The sequence below is a fragment of the Enhydra lutris genome, unplaced genomic scaffold (genome assembly GCF_002288905.1).
Source record: "Enhydra lutris kenyoni isolate GAN:26980312 unplaced genomic scaffold, ASM228890v2 scaffoldscaffold2, whole genome shotgun sequence".
Taxonomy (NCBI): domain Eukaryota; kingdom Metazoa; phylum Chordata; class Mammalia; order Carnivora; family Mustelidae; genus Enhydra; species Enhydra lutris.
Window position 1 is genome coordinate 17,973,179 of NW_019154086.1, and position 19,898 is coordinate 17,993,076.

General features: G+C 40.5%; 1 protein-coding gene across 1 annotated transcript in view; it reads left to right on the forward strand.

Moving 5' to 3' along the window:
• The window catches only part of LOC111149534 (spermatogenesis associated 16), a 241,417-nt gene that overhangs the window by 180,348 nt on the left and 41,171 nt on the right, over positions 1–19,898 (forward strand). The gene's annotated exons all lie outside the window — the stretch shown is intronic.

Genomic DNA, 19,898 nt, shown 5'->3' on the forward strand with positions numbered 1-19,898 from the left:
AAGTTTACTGAATATTATAGTTAAAAAGTAGATGTGCAATAATCTGTAGAAATCAATAGGGGAATAAAATCTGGTCTGAGAGGTCGGAAAAGTCATTTTGGAAGGGCACCTGGGTGGCTCAGTGGGTTAAACATCTGCCTTCAACTCATGATCCGGGATCCTGGGATTGAGCCCCGCAACAGGCTCTCTGCTCAGTGGGGAGTCTGTTTCTTCCTCTCACTCTCCCTCTGTGGTCTCCCCACAACTTTTGGTTGTGCATGCTCTCTCTCTCAAATAAATCTTAAAAGAGAGAGAGAGAGAGAAAAGCCGTCTCTGAGAAAGTGATACTAATACAACATTTTAAGGATATGTAGTAGCTGTCCAGGTAAAAACAGATTTCTACAGAGAGGGCAGAGTTTGTACCAAGAGTGTAAAGAAAGCATGGCAAATTTGAAAACCAATAAAGGGAGAAAAACTAATGAAGGAGCAAGGAACATGTTTCAAAGCGAAGTGCAGAAGCAGAAGTCAAATCACAGAAAGACTGATAAATTATGCTAAGGACCCAGAGTGTTTCAGAGAGTATTTATCTGGAAAGTGTTTTTTGATACATCTCTAGGGCTACAGTGGGAGAACAGATTGAGGAGCTACAGAAACATGGAGAGGTCAGTTATAAGGCGGTGGCTTGATCTGTGGTGGTGGGTGTACAGATGGAAAGAAGCGACAGTTAGAAGGAATGTGCAGGAAACCAAATCTATAGGCCTTGTTCACTGATTGCATAAGGGAGTTTAGAGAACAGAATAAGTTAGAACAATGCCCAGACATTGGGCTTGAGCCACTGGGCAGGGCATGGGGAGAGGTTTGCTGGTGTCATTTACTAAGGAAGAATGCATTTCAGAAATGTAGCTTTGGTGGGTGCCTGGGTGGCTCCTTTGGTTAGGCGGCTGACTTCAGCTCAGGTCATGATCCCGGGATCTTGGGATCCAGCCCCACATCAGGATCCTCACTCCACAGGGAGCCTGCTTCTCTCTCTCCCTCTGCTGCTCCTCCTGCTTATGACCTCTCTCTCTCTCTCTCTCTGGGTCAAATAAATAGACAAGATTTTTTTTTTTTAAAGGAGGGGGTAGCTTTGGGCTGAGAATATAAATTCAGAGTCCAGTCAGGAGACAGAAACCACTGCAGATATTTGAAAGGGAATATAATATAAAGAATGGTCCACTAGGTATAACATTGTTAATTCAATAACTGAAAAAGCAAAGAAGAACAATAATTTAGCACAGAAGAAGCAATTAAAGGGAGCGGCAACCACCCATTAGGGCTGGGAAGTCAAATAGGAGAGACTGAAATTATTAAAACTGGGAAACTTGAAGCAGGAACCACCCTGTGGACCAAAACTCAGACCTCCCTCTAAGAGGCACTGCTAGGGGTGCCTGAGTGGCCCAATCATTGGGCGTCCGCCTTCACCTGAGGTCATGATCCCAGGGTCGTGGGATCGAGCCCCACACTGGGCTCCCTACTCAGCGGGAAGCCTGCTTCTCCCTCTTGTGTTCCTCCTCTCACTGTGTCTCTCTCTGTCAAATAAATAAAAATCTTTAAAAAAAGAGAGAGGCCCTGCTCAACTGGTGCTATTATCTCCAAGCTTGGAGGAGGAATCCTGAAGGGTTGAGATCCAGGCTTCTGAGGAGGGGCCACTAACTCACTGGGGCTGATGGGAGGAAGTGTGGCAGGAGTGAGGAGGTATTTATAATGGAGGTAATTCTGCAACTTTTGGAAAAACTAGATTCTACGGCTACTACAGAAAAAAGCATAACTTTCTGGGGCAAAGAAGCCTGCTAAAATGATGCTCGCAGGAACCCCCAGCAGACAGGAGATCAGCAAGTGAACAAGAAGCACCAAGTCCCTGCTTTCCCCTTTGGTATTGCAATATCCCTCTAACACCTCCTATTGACAGAGACTAACACCTGGCAAAACAGAGATGGGGTTTGCAGAGTTCCAGCTCCCAGGATAACAGAGCTAATCATAGAAGGGTGGGTTTGGAGTTAAGAGGCTATAAGCTAGTAACTGGCACAAAAGTGTGTTGAACTCAGGGTGCTGGCAAGATATCCAGGGGGAAATACAGGAGTTTGGAGTTCTAGAAAAAAACTGAATAGAGAGAGATTTCTTGGTTGTTGGCAAATTGATATTAACTGAAATCATTCGAGAAGTTGAGATGACTGAGAAAGAACATTGAATAAGAAGAGAAGAGTACCTCAAGGAGTACATTTCAAACTTAGGAAGAGAACCCTGCAAAGGGGTCTCAGAGGAAATGGCAAGAGGAATTGGAGCTAGAGGTGAATCAAATGCAATTCTGATGAGATTCAAGCAATATAACCAAATATCTCTGTTGGTTATAGAAATAATTTTTTAGCATAGGGTCAGTAAACTACAGCCCACAGGTCAAAACCAGCCAATCACCTATTTTTATAAATAAAGTTTATGGCACACAGCCATGTCATTCATTTATATATCATCTATGTCACCTTGGCCAAGATGATTAATTGCTACAGAGACCGTAAAAACCTAAAATATTTACTGTCTGACCCTACATAGAAAAAATTTGCTATACCCTGGTTTATAGCATTATCCATCCCAGAAATATTTACATTTGTACAAACTACATATTTGTATTCACAAATCCCAGTGATAACAGAGCAACAGTCCAATTGTGAAATTCCAAGGAGCAGCCAAGAAGATGGAAGAGAAATTAACATTCGTCCCTACCTGTCTCCATCTTATAGACAATCACCAATTCCACCTGACACTAAGCTAGGTTTTGATGTCCACACTCATAGGAATGCTTAGCCTGTGGTTTCCCACTTTGCCCCTATTGCAGTTATTTATTGTTGTTATATATCACCCCAAATATAGTGCTTTAGAACAATAACCCAGTATTATCTCTCAATTCTATGCATTGACTAGACTTGTCTAGGTGGTTCTTGCTCAGTGTCTCTCATTTAGTTCAATCAGGTGGCTTCTATGCCGGGGGCTGCCGTATTCTGAAGGCTAAGATGTACTAGACTACAACATGGTTCACTCATATGGTTGACAAATGACATCAGTCAACTGAGATAGCTGACTGGAGTGCCTGCATGCGGCCTCTTCATGTGAATTAGGCTTTAAACAGCTGGGCTCCGAAAGGAACTATTTCAAGAAGAAAGGAAATAAAAACCATCAGTCTTAAAGGTTAGGCCCAGGACTTCTGCCATATTCTACTGGTCAAAATAGTTACAAACCAGTCCAGCCTCACAGGGTTGAAGGAATAGATTCCGTTTCTCCAAGGAGGAGTGATATGTGCATTCGTAAAGAGAATGAAGTGAGAACATTGATCTTGGAGACAAGCTCCAGCAGCAGAGCTGTGGATCTCTGTCATGTGCCGGAGAATACCTGCAAGTGAGCAGGAGTCAGAATAGCAAACTCAAAGCATCTGAAGCTGGAACGTTGCAAAGTCACTTTACCCAACCATTAGGTGTCTAGAAAGTCTCACTGGTGAGCAGCCAGTCTTTCCAAATTAAAAGCCCTGGTAATGATCCTAGCTTTCTAAACGGAAGCTCTTGAGAGCTCTTTAGGAAGATGTGAATGGGAAGGAACAGGGTGCCAAATTTTTCCCAAGGGCTTTTAATTTGGTTAATGTGGCTCTACAAAGGATGATCATATCACTTTCAGACAATTCCGGTAGCAAGTAAGTAATTTCCTTTTACTGCTACAGAGTTAATTTGCATGTGCAGAAAAAAAAATAATTAAAAAAAACCCTAATTGTACAAGCTACACTGTGTTCTGAGCCCACTAGAAGTTGGTATCAGCATCCCCACCTCTGAGATCTGTTATCTGTAATAGAAACAGCTGTTGTACCTAATGAAAACACTTGGAATTTTCATCTGAAGCAGCAGAATTATAGCAGCACCTCCTAGTTGCACGTACTTAAAGGGTCTGTCAGAATCCCCATTACCTAACACAATTTCCAGGGCTTCACTTTGTTACAGGTCTATAAAAAGCCTATCAAGATGAAATCTGATTCATGAGTGCTGACCTCCTGTCTACGTTTTTTTTTCTTTGAGATTTCTCTAGGAACCCAGAAAAAGAAAGGAGACAATTGTGTTTTTTCCCAATTCATCAAAACTAAAATATATTCTTTATAGGGTTTTAGGAGAGTGGTTTTTGGTTTGGTTTGGTTTTATAGAATATTTTCTTTCTAGTAATTAACTCAAGAAAAATATAGGTACGTTGGACAAGCTGTGGCAACACAAAAATGAGCATTTTGTGTGTTAAAAAAAAAAGTATATTTTCTTATGTTGGAAAGTCCGATGTCACAGCAGGACTCTTTAACAAGGTTTAGTCCATAACGACAACAACAAAACCCTAAGAAAACATACACTTTTGAATATCCCAGAGGTCTTGTTATCATACTGCTCATTCATGCACGCATCCAACCTTTACTGGGATCTCTTGTGGGTCAGACAGTGTTCTAGACACTGGAGATATAGCCATGAAAAAGTAGTGCCCTCATAATGTTTGCATTCTAAAGTAGACACTGAATTACTGAAAGTAATATACAATATGTTATAAGTAATGAGTGCCGTGGCTGGAGGAAGCAGGAAAGGAAAATGGAAAGTGCCAATGATTGCAACTGCACTAGAATAGTCGGGCCAGGATTCACTGAGGTGATGCTTGAACAAAAATCCGAAGGGAGTGCAAACCTTGCAAATACCTTGTGAAAAGCATTCTAAGTAAAGGAAACAGCAAATGTAGAACCCCAAGTTCAGAGAATACCTGGCATGTACAAGGGACTATAAGGAGGGCCAGGGGACCAGAATAGAATGAACAAGAGTAACAGAAGATCAAGTGAGCAAGCAGAGGACACAATGCTTTGTCAAAGAGAAAAACAAAAACTCTCTAAGCTGCTGAGTTGAGACTAGATTGAAGGGGGTGATGGGAGAGTCAGAGAGACCAGCTAGTAGTTTACTGCAATGATACAGGAGAGTAATTATGATGGCTTGAACCCAAGTTTGGATGGTTTCAATCTGGAACCCAAGTGGTAGTAATGGATGTGAGAAATGGTCAGATTCAGTCTTCTATCCAAAAGAAGACCAAAGGCTTATTTAGAGTGTGGCTAGAAAAGTAAAAAACGACCCCAAACAGCAATTTGGAGACCTGGGCCTATTGCATATTAGCTCAGAAGCCACTTCCCTTCTCTGGACCTCAGTTTTTTCATCTGTAAAGTAAAGATATTGAACAAGAAGATTTTAGGTCCCCTCTCAAGTCTGAATGGATGAGTCTTTTGAAAGCCGGACCATCAAACTGAAGAAATAAGAGTCAATGCTTACTAAGCTCTCAATATGTGCCAACACTCTCCTGTATTCTCTTTACATATACCAACCTGCTAATCCTTGCATGAGGTCAAATGTTCACTTTATTAAACAGAGAAGTTCAACAGTTTGCATTGATCTGCACTTGATCTGACCCTAGAGCCTAAACTCTTTCTTAATAGAAAGAGGCAGCCTGACAAGGCCCAACAGACCAGCATCGTTTTACACATAGATGAGCATTTAGGTGTGAGGCCAAATGGGGAATTATGGTGACTTCCAACTAAAGTGAAATTTGACCATAAACTAGAACAGTTTGATTGTCTTCAATTCTCAAAATAAATTTCTTTCAATCTGGGCCTAAGGAGTCACTAAGCAATTTTTGGTGTAGTCTACCTCTATCATCCTCCAAATAGGATCCTCATCCTCTGGTCCTTAGTTTTTCATCTAGAACCAGAAAGGGTACAGAATCTGAATCTGCAAATCCCTGACCATTAATTCACCTCCCACTCATGTGACCTTGGGCAAGTCACAACCTTCTGAGAAATGTGTTTCTATCCTTACCACCTTCAGAGTCTATGATTTTATGTTACCTTGCATTGAATCCTAAAGCCCATTAAAGCTTTATGAACTAGGCCTGAAGATAAATAGAAGAAGTCTTTAGAAAAAGGAGTCTTTAAAAAAAAAAAAAAAATCATGTGCCAACTGTTAAGTTGGAACATTCCTATTTCTCACCACAAAATCAGTTAAGAGAAACAGTTAAGTAGCACTCTGTCTGCAACTCAGAAGAAAAGTTCTTTGTTCTTCCTTTACAAAGTCTAAATTTCACATTGAGGAGATCAGAATTTAATCTGGTACAACATAAAATATTGTCTTATTCTGATATGCCTCTGGATCACTGATTTGAGACTAAATGAGGAGAAATGAAATTTTGTTATTTTAAAAGTAATGAGGGAAATACTCTACCATGTAAACATGGGCCTGTGAATTTTCATGAAAAGAAATACTATTTTAAACTTTCATCAAATATTATAATGTGGTACATCACAATCTTCAATGAATTCAACAAATGGAGTATAGGTGGATATCTTTGGACCATCCATATGAACTTGTTCAAAATTATTTATCTTTTTATGTCCCCTTTTGTCTCAAAATCTTAACTTGTAAGTCATATTCATCATCATACAGACATGATATTCATTGATATACTAATTTGGTCTTTTAAGATGAAAATGGGATAGAATTGTATGTCACTTAGCAACTCTGTTCTGTTCAAGGCTGTTGATGTAGGCAGAGCAAGCAGGGGAGAATACAAATCTGGGAGATGGGCCAGGGGCAGTTGGTTGAGGAGGAAGAGAGAAGAGCAAATTGGAACATTTTATTTACTTTCCACATCAGCATTCAAACCTGAATCCCCCCAGAAACTCTTCTGAGAGAGATTGCACATGCGGCACTATCATTCATTGGCCAGTCATTTGGGCTGACTAATATGCGGTTAGGGCATGCAGTTGTGTCTCTCTGAAAGTACCACTGGCTTTTCAAAGATTCAGCAGCCGTACTACTCATTTGCAAAGCAGTTTTTCCAGCAATCAGGCTTTTCCTGTGTGTCTTGTTCTTTAAGGAGTCTCTGCAGATTTATTGCAATTTGATTGTGAATCTTCTCTGCTTCTAGTTATAGGTTTCCTCATTAGCATATCCCCAAATTCCTTTACAGTGTGTACTCTAAGCACTGCTAAGCAGTTCTGTCCATGGTATAATGCAGACTGTGTGGAGAAACCCAAGCACTCTTGTTGCTGACCACACTGGGGAGAAGGGCAGGGACAGACTCTGAGGTCAGGGAGAGAGGCAAGGCTCAAGGGGCAGAAAAGGCCGGATGCCTGGGATTAAAATGTTGAGGTCCCTAGGATAAATGAGTCTGTGCCAGTAGGTGTCCAGACAGCAGCAATAGCAGAGTAGCTGCCACCAAAGCCCTGGCAGACCTCTTGGGTGTGGTCAGAGGCTGAGCACTGGGGCATTTGGACCTGAAGGGAGCATTTCATCCTCAAACGTTGCACTCAGCAAAGCCAAGTCTAGCCCTGAAAGTGGAGAAAGCCAAAAGCCTTGGTTCTAGCCATTTTCCCCAGCTGTAGTGTGATCCTCCAAATCTAGATGGCAAATTTCAGTTACCATTTAAAGTAAACAACACCTTTCTCCTCTGATTTAAAGGAAAAATATGTGGTTAATTTGTTAAATATTTTCAACAACTGTATTTGCTAAGCACTTATTATCCACGTGTGCTTGGTCTTCCCTCCAAAATGGAGAATACCTCTTTTATGTACTTCATTGGTTGAAAGTATTCTAAAACCTTCATGATTTCTGCAGCAGAAGCATTTCTGTGCAGGAGTCAAATCCTAGCATGGCCCTCATCTAGGGAGCATGTATCCAGGAGCTTTGCCAGATATAACCAGGAGTTTATCAAGGGGCAGACAAAACTAACTGCCATTGTGCTCACATACCTTATAAAATACTGTATTACTCAACAAATGATCAAGCTATGATAGTCTCTTTGAAGTTTGCTTTTGAATAACTATCCCAATTAAAACAAGCTATGGAAAATTTTATTTCAGATAAGTAATTATGTTAATTAATACTGTGGTGATGGCAAATATTACCAGTGATTACTATTGATCTTTTGATATGTGCCAAGCACTTCATCATCAGATTATCACATTTGATCATTGCAACACCCTGTGAGGGAGATGTCATTATTTTTCCTTTGAAAGATGAGAAAAAGAGCTTGTAGAATTAACAAGGAAACAAACCTAAGTTTGTAGTGACGGTGTTCAGTTTTAAATCAGATTTGTCTGGGTGGATCAAAGGCTCTGTTCCTAACCATTAGCTAGAACAATTATGTTAAACCAAATGCAGCTACTAAAAGTCAGTGGCACAAAGAATATCTCACCCAAGTTCAGATTCTGTAAGACAGCCAGTAAGACAACCCTTGAGACTATTTTTCAGCAAAGAGTAGACTAGAAGCATCAGAGGCTGTTGTAGCCATCCTCCATCCTTCTCTAGATCATGGCTGACTGGCCCAGCTGACGATTTATCCAGGCAGCTTTGAGGCAGTTGCCTGACCAAATCCAAAACTTGGCACCCAGTGTCCCCTGGATCATCAGCTCTCAATGTCTTCCCTCATTATCCCTCCTTCTATAAAATTGTGTTTAGGTTGGCTTTGATATCTTACCATTTTCCTCTCTTCTTGCAACATTAGAACTTCAAGGAAAGAGCTTAGATGTCTGGTCATTCCTATAGTGTACTTGTTATCGATCCGAGGGTCACCTTCTGGTGAGTTATCTGAACTATTTTGAAATGCAGGCTGTCAATGATAATGCAATTTCAGAAGCACATATTGTCATAACCCCTCCAAGATTACCCTCAGAGACTGGAAGCCTTGAGCCTGAGACTGGACAACATATTTTTCATTCCTTCTCTTCCTGGGATGCCTCCCTGCCTGTCCCACTATACTAGTGGCCCCACCTGTCTCACTATACTAGTGAGCTAGTATAGGAAGGTAACTAAAACAGAAATTGGAAATGCTTATAGTTTTTTTAATGTCTATAAAAACTTTTCAAAACGTATCTTTCAGAAGTTCAGTGAAATATCTGGGGCAAGGGAGGGGAGCATATATCTCAATTCTATTTTGAACCAAAGAGTGAGTTTGCAGTTCATTCTAAAGTTACTCTCCTTAAATTACCAAAGATGTCTTCTTTGCTTGGCAGCCCGGCATTTTATTGCATGTATTTCATACATTAAGTTTTGCAATCCTTTATAATTCTGGAGAATAACACAATAACAGCTTATGCCACTTGGTAGTTAAATGAACCATAGGACATCTTCCATTCTGCATTGAAAGTGGGATTAATACAGAGTTCAGAGCAATTGACTTGTAGCTCATTCAATCATTTACAGTGTACTCATTATACCTTTCATCTTTTGAAGGGCAGAAATGAAAGTGCCTTTCCATGCAGCCCTAAAGGAAGGTATGGCCCATTTCTCATTCTGATTATGACTTTCTTAAAGTGGTGCATGTGGAGCAGGGGATAAGACTATAATCTAAAACACATATAAATGCCATAAGCATAAACACACCCATATCTCTTAGCATCAAAACTGTGTGTGTGTGTGTGTGTGTGTGTGTGTGTGTGTGTGTGTGTGTGAAACTGATGTGTACTCTGCTAAAAATGGTTTTCTGCTCAAGAGAAGATCCTGAAGAAGAGCACAAGATGACTGGTGAAAGGATGAATATAGACCTATGTTAGAGATCCAACCTAAAAACAAGATAAGTTAGGCCCCCTCTCTTACTGAATTAAAAGGTATCAGAAAGACTTCTAACTTCCAAGACTTCTTATGCAGAAAAGACCTCTTCAGTTTCATAATGATTGACTAAATCATATTAGCATAGATAATTAGAAGCAACTGGGAAAACTGATTCAAAAAATGACAGTATATCTCCCTGAAGTACAGGGGTCAAAAATTATTTTTTAAAAAACCATAATAGAAGACTTCCACTTCAGGAACATGGAGTAGATATGCTTTTCCTTATTCCTCCCATTAAGTACAACTAAAAGTCCTGAACATTATATATAAAACAAATACAAGATTCTGGAATGTGAAATGAAGAGGACTGACAACTGAGAGACATGGAGACTTGAGGAACTACATGATGGATTTTTGTTTTCTCATATATCCTACATTTGTTGCTGAAGGAGGTAGAAACCCAGAAACACTAACATGTGTTGACAAAACAAGCCCCAACAAAAGCATGCTCTCTCCAGTCAAAGGACAAGTAATGAGGAAGCCTAGCAAAATGGAAAATTCTTAGACAATAATCATTTGACTCCAGCCAAACATCATAGAAAAGAATGGTGATCCAACACATAAGATGTCAGCAAAGGTCAAGCAAGGAGTTAGACTTCTATCCTCACTAGGCTATAACAAGGTGTCCAGTCTTTCCACTCTAACACGGTGGTTTCAGAAAAGACCAGATATGGAGACTGGACTTTCATCTCCACTGGATGGTTAAGGCACCACTTCCTCCACTTCCTCCTGCTAGTGTGGTGTCAGAGGCCTGGTAGGCAGTCAAGATTTTTGCCATGCAGCAACAATTATGAGCCTGCCTCCTCAACATGATGTTAGTGGAGGCCACATGGCAAACACTGATGAGGTATTGCTATCCCTCCCAGCTAGAGAAGTATCAGTGAAAACCTAGTGAGGAACTTGAACACTCATCCTCATCCAGAAGTGATAAGGAGTCCTTTCAGGAGTCAATGAAAGTTGAGTGGGGAACCTGAACTTGCATACCCCCCTAGCAGTAACAAGGCAGTGTTCCTCCCATCCTCTGCCGTATCAGTGTCAGAAAAATCTGACTAAATGAGAAGGTTTAAATAAGATCCAGAGCCTCATATCATAATGCCCAAAATGTCCAGATTTCAAGTGAAAAATCACTCATCCTACCCGGAACCTGGAAGATCTCAAACTGAATGAGGAAAGACGAAGGATTCTAACACAGAGATAATAGAGTTATTAGAATTATCTGACAAAGATTTTAAAGCAGCCATCATAAGAAATGTTTTAATAAGCAATTACGAACACCTTAAAAAAATGAAAAAATTGAGTCTCCACAAAGAAATAGAAAGGTTAAGCAGATAATAATTGTTATAAAAAAGAACCAGGGAGGAGGGCAAGATGGCAGGGAAGTTGGAGACCCTGTTTCAACCGGTCCCCTAAAGTGAGCTAATTACTACCAGAACACTCTGAACACCCATGAAATCAGCCTGAGATGTAGGATTATACACTTCTGGATCTCTACGGGGGCCAAAGACTCCAGTAGAGAGGTAAAGCAGAGTGGGAATGATCGGACTGATATCGGAGGACAAACAGAAGGGGGAGGGAGCCACCAGAAGTGACCCATTGGAAAGTAATACCCCAATACAAGAGTGCCCTGTGATTGGGGACCAGCATTAACTTGGAGTCTGGTTAAAGCACTCAAAAAGAGCAAAAGATCTTAAGGGGCAGCTGGTGGAATCAGGCGGTCACAGGCACGGGCATGGGCCTAAGCCTACGGACCCAGGATGGCCATGGCCAGTGACCACCCATGCCAGAAAGAGTATGGTGGAGCCCCCCAGGGTTGCACAGCTTGCACCACTGCTCAGCCAGGGTGCACTCCTGACCCTCATGAGGGAGTCTGGTGATGGCTCCAGCCTGTGCTCCCTAGAACTTTTGCCCACTGCACTACCCAGGTCTAACCCACTCTCCGCCAGTGCCTGAGAAAGCTCCATCCTGGTGCTTAGCCGGCCATCTCTAGGACCAGCTGAGTCCCAATCCCCCAGTGGCAACCCAAGGTCTGGACCCCAGACAGCAGTCCCAGCAAAGGCAACCACCGGAAGTGGGCTCCCTGGACCAATATTGCTCCTGGTTTTAGTGGCTTGGGGTTGGGGGAGGTGATGCAGAGCCAAGTGGTCACTTTGCACGCCCCCTGAGATGGTGACTGGGGATGTGCTCTGCCTGCGGGAGGTTGCACAGCTCAGCAGAGTTTGCCGGGGGGGGGGGGGGGGGGGGGGACCACCCAGGGGGGGGCAGACGGGGGGTTCTCTCTGAGAAGGAGGTCTGGGTACAGTTTGCTTTCCACTAAACCTCTGAAAAGCTGCAAAAAGCCACCAAAGAACAAAAACCTCCAGAGAACAAAAGCCTGAAAAACCGGTTTCCATAGAGCCCAGCCCCTTGATAGGGGGCAGAAGGACTCAACTGAAGCAAGACTGCCTGAAAAACAACATAGCAGGTCCCTCCCCCAGAAATCCAGCCAAAAGAATGAGAGGACAACCACCACAGGGTCCCCTTAAAACTGTAAAACCCCAATATCAGGGGAAAACAATATATTAAGCTCCCGGTATTGCCTTAAAACCTGTATATTTCATAGATACAACTTCTATTTTTAATTCATTCTCACTATTCTTGTTTTTTAATTTTTTTTAACCTACTTACCATTACAACTAGAGGTTTAATACAACATATTCCATAATAACCTTTTAACTTGAACTTTTTTCATATGTATACCTGTGCTTTTCTTTTTCTTTTCTATTTTTTTTTAAATATACATATAGATATAAGCTTCAAAGTAATCCTCTTTCCCTAATCAATACTACCCTTATATATAAACCAGTTTTAATCTCCCTTTAATCTCTGGAAAGTTTAGTCCTTTAACAAAGATATCAAGATACACTCAGGAAGAATCAAAATATCCTTTCTCACCCACATGAAGGATTTATAACCACCCTCCCATCTTTTTCTTCTGTCAGTGTTTCTGTGTATTTGTTTTTGTTCTGGTATTATATAAATCTTATCCTTGGGGTTCATTTTGGCTGGGTTCTTTTTTTTTTTTTTTCTTGTCATTTTTGTCAGTCTTTTTGTTTGTCCGTTTTTGTTTGTATACCTTATAAATAATACCTTTGGGGTCCATTCTGGCTGGGTCTTCTTCTTTTTTTTTTTTTTTTCTGTCTCTCTCTTTTTTCCTTTTTTCTTTCTTTTTGGCTGTGACTTCTGATTGCTCAGAAGTGTTCCAGGGTGCACCTTGCCTAGATCGCAGTTGATAAATTTAGCTACACATCCGCTCAACCACCTCTCACCAAAATGACTAGGAGAAGGAACACACAACAGGGGAAAAATTCAGAGACTGTGCCCTCTCCAGCAAAACTACTGGATATGGACATAAACAGTATGTTAGAAAGGGAGTAATTATCCAGGCAATGGCTAGGTTGGAGAAAACTATTAGCGACAACATGGAATCTCTAAGGGCAAAAGTGAAAGCCTCCTGGGAAGAAGTTAAAAATGCTATCAGTGAGATCTAGTCTAATCTAAATACTCTAATAGCTGGGGTAACTGAGGCAGAAGATAGAATTAGTGATCTAGAGGACAAACTCATAGAGAAAAAGGATCAGGAGGAGGCCTGGAACAAACAACTTAGAAGCCATGAAAACAGAATTAGGGAAATAAATGATGCCACGAAATGTTCCAATGTCAGAATTATTGGGATCCCTGAGGGGAGAAGAAAGAAAGAAGACTGGAAGATATAGTTGAAAAAATTCTCGATGAAAAATTTCCCAATCTGGGGAATGGAACCAGTGTTCCTGTCCTAGAGTAGAAAGAATACCCTCCCAAGATCAACGAATCTAGAAAGACCTCGAGGCACTTGATTGTGAGACTAACAAATCATAATTTTAGACTAGAACTTTTGAGAGCAGATAGGGGGAAGAGATCCCTTACATACAGAGGAAGGTCCATCAGAATAATGTCAGACCTGTCCACAGAAACCTGGCAAGTCAGAAAGAGCTGGATGACATATTCAGGGCACTAAATAAGAAGAACATGCAGCCAAGAATACTTTATCCCACAAGGTTGACATTCAAAATGGGTGGAGAGATAAAGAGCTTCCAAGACCAGCAAGGTTTAAAAGGGTATGTGACCTCCAAGCCGGCACTATAAGACAAATTAAGAGGGGTTCTATAAAGGAAGAAAGAACCCAAGAGTGTCATAGAACAGAAAATTACACAGACAATCTATAGAAACAAGGACTTCACAGGAAACCTGATGTCAATAAAAATGTATCTTTCAATAATCACTCTCAATGTGAACAGCCTGAATGCTCCCATAAAATGGCACAGGGTTGCAGATTGGATAAAATGAGAGGACCCATCCATATGTTGTCTACAAGAGACCCATTTGGAACCTAAGGATACATCCAGACTGAAAGTGAAGGGATGGAGGAGCATCTTTCATGCCAGTGGGCCTCAAAAGAAAGCTGGGTAGCAATTCTCATATCAGATAAATTAGATTTTAAACTAAAGACTACAGTCAGAGATAAAGAAGGACACTACAGCATTCTTAAAGGGTCTATCCACCAAGAAGATCTTACAATTGTAAATATTTATGCCCCCAATACAAGAACAGCCAACTACATAATACAACTGTTAATCAAGATAAAGAGTCATATTAATATGAATACGTTAATAGTAGGGAATCTTAACACACCACTCTCAGTAATAGACAGATTGTCCAAGCAGAAAATCAATAAAGAAACAAGAGCATTGAATGACACATTGGACCAGATGGACCCCATATATATATACAGAACATTCCACCCTTAAAACAACAGAATACTCATTCTTCTTGAGTGCACATGGAACTTTCTCCAGAATAGACCACATACTGGGTCACACATCAGGTCTCAACTGACACCAAAAGATTGAGATTATTTCCTGCATATTCTCAGACCACAATGCTTTGAAACTGGAACTCAACCACAAGAAAAGTTTGGAAGGAATTCAAACACTTGGAAGCTAAAGACCACCCTGCTTAAGAATGTTTGGATCAACCAGGAAATCAAGAACTTAAACAATTCGTGGAAACCAATGAGAATGAAGACGCTTCAGTCCAAAACCTATGGGATAGAGAAAAGGTGATCCTAAGGGGAAAATACATAGCTATTTAAGCCTCCCTCAAAAAACCTGAATAATCCAGAATAAACCAGCTCTCTTTACACCTTAAAGAACTAGAGAAATCAACAACAAATTAAGCCAACCCCATACACAAGAAGGGAAATAATCAAGATTAGAGCAGAGATCAATGAGATAGAAACTAGAGATAGAGTAGAACACATCAACGAAACTAGAAGCTGGTTTTTTGAAATAATCAATAAGATCAATAAGCCACTGGCCAAACTAATCCAAAAGAAAAAAAAGAGGACCACAATTAATAAAATTATGAATGAAAAGGGAGAGATCACGACTAACACCAAGGAAATAGAAACAATCATCAGAAATTATTATCAACAGTTATATGCCAATAAGTTAAGCAACCTAGACAAAATGGATGCATTCCTGGAAACCTATAAACTTGGAAAACTGAATCAGGAAGAAATTGACAACCTGAATAGACCAATATCTAGTAAGGAGATTGAAGCAGTGATCAAAAACCTCCCAAAAAACAAGAGTCCAGGACCTGACGGATTCCCTGGAGAATTCTACCAAACATTCAAAGAAGAAATAATACCTACGCTCCTGAAGCTGCTTCGAAAAATAGAAACAAGGAAAACTTCCAGACTCTTTTTATGAAGCCAGCAGTACTCTGATCCCCAAACCAGGCAAAGACCCCACCAAAAAGGAGAATTTCAGACCAATATCTCTGATGAATATGGATGCTAAGATTCTCAACAAGATCCTAGCTAATAGGATCTAACAGTACATTAAACAGATTATTCATCATGACCAGGTGGGATTTATCCCTGGGATGCAAGGATTCAACATTCACAAATCAATCAATGTAACAGAACAAATCAATAAGAGAAGAGAGAAGAGCCACATGGTCCTCTCAATTGATGCAGAAAAAGCATTTGACAAGATACAGCATCCACTCCTGATTAAAAAGATTCAAAGTATAGGGATAGAGGGAACATTCCTCAACTTCATAAAATCTATCTATGAAAACCCATAGCAAATATCATCCTCAATGGGAGAAGCTGACAGCCTTCCGTTTGAGATCAGGAACATGACAATGATACCCACTCCCACCATTCTTGTTCAACATAGTACTAGAAGTCCTAGCAACAGCAATCAGACAACAAAAAGAAATAAAATGTATTCAGATTGACAATGAAGAAGTCAAACTCTCTCTCTTCGCAGATGACATGATACTTTATATACAAAAGACTCTGCCCCCAAAATACAACTCATACAGCAATTCAGTAATGTGGCAGGATACAAAATCAATGTACAGAAATCAGTTGCTTTCTTATACATTAACAATGAAAATGTAGAAAGGGAAATGAGAGAATGGATTCCATTTACTATAGCACCAAGAACCATAAGATACCTGGGAATAAACCTAACCAAAGAGGTGAAGGATCTGTACTTGAGAAACTACAGAACACTCATGAAAGAAATTGAAGAAAACACAAAAAGATAGAAGAGCATTCCATGCTCATGGATCAGAAGAATAAACATTGTTAAAATGTCTATACTGCCTAGAGCATTCTATACTTTCAATGCCATCCCGATCAAAATTCCACTGGCATTTTTCAAAGAGCTGGAACAAACGATCCTAAAATTTGAATGGAACCAGAAGAGACCCTGAATTGCTAAGGAAATGTTGAAAAAGAAAAACAAAACTGGGGGCATCATGTTGCCTGATTTCAAGCTTTACTCCAAAGCTGTGGTCACCAAGACAGCATGGTACTGGCACAAAAACAGACACATAGACCAACAGAACAGAGTAGAGAGCCCAAATATGGACCCTCAACTCTATGGTCAAATAATCTTCGACAAGTGGAAAAAAGACAGTCTCTTCAATAAATGGTGCCGGGAAAATTGCACAGCTATGTGTAGAAGAGTGAAACTCAACCATTCTCTTACACCATACACAAAGATAAACTTGAAATGGATAAAAGACCTCAATGTGAGGCAGGAATCTATCAAAATCCTAGAGAAGAACATAGGCAGTAACCTCTTCGACATTGGCCACAGCAACTTCTTTCAAGATATGTCTCCAAAGGCAAAGGAAACAAAAGCAAAAATGAACTTTTGGGACTTCATCAAGATCAAAAGCTTCTGCACAGCAAAGGAAAGAGTCAACAAAACAAAGAGGCAACCCACGGAATGGGAGAAGATATTTGCAAATGACATTACTGACAAAGAGCTGATAGCCAGGATCTTTAAAGAACTCCTCAAACTCAACACACACAAAAACAGATAATTATGTCCAAAAATGGGCGGGAGACATGAACAGACACTTCTCCAAAGAAGACATACAAATGGCTAACAGACACATGAAAAAATGTTAATCATCATTAGCCATCAGGAAGATTCAAATTAAAACCACATTGAGATACCACCCTACACCAGTTAGAATGGCCAAAATTAACAAGACAGTAAACAAGAAATGTTGGAGAGGATATGGAGAAAGGGGAACCCTCTTATACTGTTGGTGGGAATGCAAGTTGGTGCAGCCACTTTGGAAAACCGTGTGGAGATTCCTTAAGAAATTAAAAATAGAGCTTCCCTATGACCCTGCAATTGCACTACTGGCTATTTACCCCTAAGATACAGATGTAGTGACAAGAAGGGCCATCTGTACCCCAATGTTCATAGCAGCAATAGCCACAGTCACTGAAGTGTGGAAATAACCAAGATGCCCTTCAATGGACGAATGGATAAAGAAGATATGGTCCATATATACAACGGATAATTATGCCTCTATCAGAAAAGATGAATACCCAACTTTTGTATCAACATGGATGGGACTGGAAGAGATTATGCTGAGTGAAATAAGTCAAGCAGAGAGAGTCAATTATCATGCCGTTTCACTTACTTGTGGAGCAAAAGGAATAACACGGAGGACATTGGGAGATGGAGAGGAGAAGGGAGTGTGGAGAAATCGGAGGGGGAGACATATCATGAGAGACTGTGGACTCTGAGAAACAAACTGAAGGTTTTGGAAGTGGGGGGGTGGGAGGGTTGGGTGAGCCTGGTGGTGGGTATTATGGAGGGCATGTATTGCATGGAGCACAGGGTGTGGTGCATAAACAATTCTGGAACACTGAAAATTAAATTAAAAAAAATTTTTTTAATTAAATTTTATTTTTTATAAACATATATTTTTATCCCCAGGGGTACAGGTCTGTGAATTGCCAGGTTTACACACTTCACAGCACTCACCATAGCACATACCCTCCCCAATGTCCATAATCCCACCCCCCCAACCCCCCTCCCCCCATTAAACCTCAGTTTGTTTTGTGAGATTAAGAGTCACTTATGGTTTGTCTCCCTCCCAATCCCATCTGGTTTCATTTACTCTTCTCCTACCCCCTTAACCCACCATGTTACATCTCCTCTCCCTCATATCAGGGAGATCATATGATAGTTGTCTTTCTCTGATTGACTTATTTCGCTAAGCATGATACCCTCTAGTTCCATCCACGTCGTCGCAAATGGCAAGATTTCATTTCTTTTGATGGCTGCATAGTACTCCATTGTGTATATATACCACATCTTCTTTATCCATTCGTCTGTTGATGGACATCTAGGTTCTTTCCATAGTTTGGCTATTGTAGACATTGCTGCTATAAACATTCGGGTGCACGTGCCCCTTCGGATCACTACGTTCGTATCTTTAGGGTAAATACCCAGCAGTGCAATTGCTGGGTCATAGGGTAGTTTTATTTTCAACATTTTGAGGAACCTCCATGCTGTTTTCCAGAGTGGTTGCACCAGCTTGCATTCCCACCAACAGTGTAGGAGGGTTCCCCTTTCTCCGCATCCTCGCCAGCATCTGTCATTTCCTGACTTGTTAATTTTAGCCATTCTGACTGGTGTGAGGTGATATCTCATTGTGGTTTTGATTTGTATTTCCCTGATGCCGAGTGATGTGGAGCACTTTTTCATGTGTCTGTTGGCCATCTGGATGTCTTCTTTGCAGAAATGTCTGTTCATGTCCTCTGCCCATTTCTTGATTGGATTATTTGTTCTTTGGGTGTTGAGTTTGCTAAGTTCTTTATATATTTTGGATACTAGCCCTTTATCCGATATGTCATTTGCAAATATCTTCTCCCATTCTGTCAGTTGTCTTTTGGTTTTGTTAACTGTTTCCCTTGCTGTGCAAAAGCTTTTGATCTTGATGAAATCCCAATAGTTCATTTTTGCCCTTGCTTCCCTTGCCTTTGGCGATGTTCCTAGGAAGATGTTGCTGCGGCTGAGGTCGAAGAGGTTGCTGCCTGTGTTCTCCTCAAGGATTTTGATGGATTCCTTTCTCACATTGAGATCCTTCATCCATTTTGAGTCTATTTTCATGTGTGGTGTAAGGAAATGATCCAATTTCATTTTTCTGCATGTGGCTGTCCAATTTTCCCAACACCATTTGTTGAAGAGGCTGTCTTTTTTCCATTGGATATTCTTTCCTGCTTTGTCGAAGATGAGTTGACCATAGAGTTGAGGGTCTAATTCTGGGCTCTCTATTCTGTTCCATTGATCTATGTGTCTGTTTTTGTGCCAGTACCATGCTGTCTTGATGATGACAGCTTTGTAATAGAGCTAGAAGTCCGGAATTGTGATGCCACCAACTTTGGCTTTCTTTTTCAATATTCCTTTGGCTATTCGAGGTCTTTTCTGGTTCCATATAAATTTTAGGATTATTTGTTCCATTTCTTTGAAGAAAATGGATGGTACTTTGATAGGAATTGCATTAAATGTGTAGATTGCTTTAGGTAGCATAGACATTTTCACAATATTTATTCTTCCAATCCAGGAGCATGGAACATTTTTCCATTTCTTTGTGTCTTCCTCAATTTCTTTCATGAGTACTTTATAGTTTTCTGTGTATAGATTCTTAGTCTCTTTGGTTAGGTTTATTCCTAGGTATCTTATAGTTTTGGGTGCAATTGTAAATGGGATGGACTCCTTAATTTCTCTTTCTTCTGTCTTGCTGTTGGTGTAGAGAAATGCAACTGATTTCTGGGCATTGATTTTATATCCTGACACTTTACTGAATTCCTGTACAAAT